Here is a 4,335-nt window from a genome sequence, read left to right on the forward strand (position 1 = left end):
ACTGAATTCTATCATTTTATATTTACCAGCTAACATTCAAACTTATGAACATACTCAAGTCATCCGAGTCATCATGCCTCAAGTCAAGTCAAGTCTCAAGTCATTTATTTTTTGTCAAGTCAAGTCGCAAGTCATCAAAACAGTTGACTCGAGTCCAAGTCACCAAGTCTCAAGTCCACATCTCTGCTGCTTGTTTACCTTCTAACAGTGTGTTACAGGAAGCTAATAATTACTTCAGACGTGTTTATTTAGTATTTAAGTGTCTGCATCTAAAGATATTCTATTTGTCAGCTCCGTGTTTTTTTTCTCTTTAGGGACAAACAACAGGAGAAGAGGAAGTCTAACTGCTTACATGAAAGAGTGCAACAGGAAGTTCAGTAATAAGCAGGATGAATGCAGAGCAGGATCAGAATGAAGGATGAGGACACACTGATTGACGCACAAAGCGGTTGAGCTCATGTTTCGACCATTTGGATGAATTCAGGTCATTAAAGATGAATGGGAATTTAATATGGATGAGAGAGAGAGGGGGAGAGAGAGAGAGAGAGGGACACTCACCTTTTAATACATTCATTTTAAAAAAAAAGGCCCAAGTACAGTTGCCATGCCAACAGTTACGCTGGAGGTCTCTGAGTTAAAAGACGCACTTTGAAATACAGGGAACTCTGAGTACGACGTCAGTTTATAATAAACAGTGCGGACACTGATGTCATAGACTAAATCAGAGAGTGCCAGCGTGTTCCCTTTATAATGAACTCAGAAAAGATGCTGTTTTTAATGTATCTTTAAAAAGAACATTCAATGGCAAACAATGTGTCATGTCCGATAGTTCCTTAATACACTACCCACGTACATCTGTGTGCCTCTTATACTTTTCATTTTGGGCTTCCTCAATGACTTGCAATGACAAGTGAACATCATCTTCCTGCTACATTTTCACTCAACTCTCTTAGTTTGTTTCTTCTTTCTTTGTGACAGCAGGGCCCTTAAAATATAATGTAACATTTGCAAATATCCTGACATACTCAGGTAGGAAAACCAAATTCTACATAGTTTGAATGTAAGTCAAATATTTACCCTCCGATTTGCTCTGTTTTTGTCTTCACTAAATCCTGAGGGAAATAACTTGCTCTTTAGCTGCGTCAGGTTTCAGATTGTTTACAAGCTTGTCTTTAGGTTGTTAATTGATCCTGGTTATGAAACTTTAAGTGTTCGCTACATGTAAATATATTAATGTTAGATGAGGGCAGACTGCAGGCTGAAAAAGACTTCATAAAGCCATCTGAGGGCTTTAAAGGAAAACATTGATAAAACCAGCTTTGATGAATCACACTTTGGCTACTTTAAACACATGCTGTATGGGGCGAATCATTACCCTGAGGTAGGGGTGTTGCATAAAATTCGGGGCCCTGTGAAAACACATCCTCCCCCTGACCAACACCCATGGCCTCAGGTAGAGTATTTAATCATAAGCTGTGTATTTACAGCCAGAATAACATTCATTGTAAGTTATGCATACAGAAAACCTGCATCAGGAAGTTGAAATCACGCTCTGCAAATGACAATGATTACATCAATGATTATATTTAAACAATATAAATAAAAAAAGAGGCGGAAGCAAAATCCTACTGCCACTGAAAAATACAGCTCAACATGACCTAACAAGTACTTCAGTTTGTTAGAAATGAACACATATAAATGATTAACAGGACTGACATTATAAAGAGGGTGAGTTGCTTTCAGTTCAAGGAGGAGCTGAGCTTAAAGTCACATTAAATAAACCGAACAAAAAGCGAAATTAAATGGTCATCATTACAAGTAGAAACTGTTAAAGGTTAATATAACAATTAACTGAAAATGATGATATCACATAACATGCAAAGATACATATCGAAATTTGTAATTCAATGACGTAATTTAATGATTACGATATTTGATTTTCGAAAGCTGTCATTTTCTTTGTTACGCATCTCTGCTAATTACAACCCCCGGCCTTGTTTTCAATGGCGTGGTCATGTAATGTTGTAGTAACTGATTGCGTCATCCTGCAGTGAAATATTCGGCCACAAGATGGATCCATGATCCACCAACAAACACTGAAGCCAACCGGGAGGTGAAAAGGAAGATCATCTGCTGGATATTATTGGTTCAATGGCGCCCTCTTGTGGTGAATAGCAGTCATAATGCAATACAATTTACCGTACTTTTAACAGTATTAAAATGTAGTAATAAAACATATGACAAAATATAGAAATTGTATTTTTAAGCAGATTAACAACATATTCTTTTTGAAAGGTAAATCATATGGCCAGGCAGGTTGTGACATCACTGAGCAGAGCAGATGCACCTGAGCCGCTCTAACGTCTGAATTCTGAATGTACCGTGATCTAATTGTAAAATACTGTTTATTTTGAGATTGTTTTCCTCAGACTGTCCTGTTTGTATTACCTTTTATTCAGCAGAACTTTGTTGTTCCCCACCTCACCCATAATGCCAGTTAAAAGAGGAAAGCATTGCACCCAAAACAGCACATGTTTTACTTAATGATGGATTCCTCTGTATCATTTTGATATATGCTCTTAAACACATATTTTACACAGAGAAAGAGAAATATATATATATTTTCATATTGGTAATTTGGGTTTACAGCACGATAATTTGTCCTTCAATATAACTACTATATAGCTACATGGATAGTAATCTCTATGCATTATACATTGACATTTCCATTTTACATAAAACTGTATTTAATATATTATAGTAGTGTCACAAAATTCGACATAATCTCTGGAAAAATAATCAACCCAGTGAATACACTCACTTTGCTAGTAATAGAACAACTACATTATGACCAATAGCTCACTTAAGAACACCTACATATACTTTAATTTAGTGTACATTTTATTACCTATATCATATTAAACCACCTACACACATTTACATGATTTAGGAAGTATGCAGCAATTCCAGCATGTCTTTACTCTTTACCATTACAAACTTTACTCTCAGTCAAGACAGAGGAACTTTTTATACTTGAGGATCTTACTCTAAAATGATAAAGTTACTAATGAAGGTGAAAGCTGAGACATTTTATTGTCATTATCTGGACTCAGCAGGAACCTATGCCAGGACCCTGTTTGTGCTCTGCCTTCAACACAATCTGCCTCAAGCTTTCCCAGATGAATGTGCCCGACTCCACCTACAGATGGATCACAGACTTCCTGTCCGACAGGAGGCAGCACGTGAAGCTGGTGAAACAAGTCTCTGACTCCAGGACCATCAACACTGGCTCCCCTCAAGGCTGCATTCTTTCCCCTCTGCTCTTCTCCCTGTACACCAACAACTGCACCTCAGGTCATCAGGCCGTCAAGCTCCTGAAGTTTGCAGACAACACGACCCTCATTGGACTCATCTCTGGTGAGGATGAATCTGCCTACAGGTGGGAGATTGACCATCTGGTGACCTGGTGTGGTGAGAACAACCTGGAGCTTAATGCTCTGAAGACGGTGGAGATGGTTGTGGATTTTAGAAAGACAGCAGCCACACCCGCCCCCATCACCATCAGTAACTCCACTGTTTCCACTGTGGAGTCTTTCCGCTTCCTGGGGACCATCATCAGCCAGGACCTCAAGTGGGAGCTGAACATCGGCTCCCTCATCAAAAAGGGACAGCAGAGGATGTATTCCTGCGGCAGCTGAAGAAGTTCAACCAGCCAAAGACAAGACACCGTCAAGACAATGATGGTGCACTTCTACATTGCATTGAGTCCATCCTCGCCTGCTCCATCACCGTCTGGTACACTGCTGCCATTGCCAAGGACAAGCGCAGGCTGCAGCGTATCATCCGCTCTGCAGAGAGGGTGATTGGCTGCAATCTGCCATCTCTCGAGGACCTGTACACCTGAGGTGTGCAGGTAGGATCGAGGCCGACCCCTCTCACCTCGGACACAGTCTCTTTGAGACCCTCCCCTCCGGCAAGAGGCTGCAGTCCATAAGGACCAAAACCTCCCGACGCGGGAACGGTTTCTTCCCCTCTGCTGCCAGCCTCATCAACAAGGCACTGACCCCCCCCCCCCCCCCCCCCCCCATGTGACATGGACTCTCATCCAGCCCCTCAGTCACTCAACATCACGAATGTTTAAGACTTTAATTCAGACTCTATTCGTTGTTACATTAACGCTGGACTTTTATAATGTCTGTATACTGCATTATTCTTATATTTTATACTGACAACTTTTTGCGCTCACCAATATCCTGCATATCTGAACAATTATTAAGCACACCTGTTATACATATTATGGTTTGCTATATTGCTTTTTATATTGTCTTTTTTATT

The sequence above is a fragment of the Semicossyphus pulcher genome, unplaced genomic scaffold, assembly GCF_022749685.1.
Source record: "Semicossyphus pulcher isolate SPU_LCO1_2020_fin unplaced genomic scaffold, fSemPul1.0.p SCAF_27, whole genome shotgun sequence".
NCBI lineage: Eukaryota > Metazoa > Chordata > Actinopteri > Labriformes > Labridae > Semicossyphus > Semicossyphus pulcher.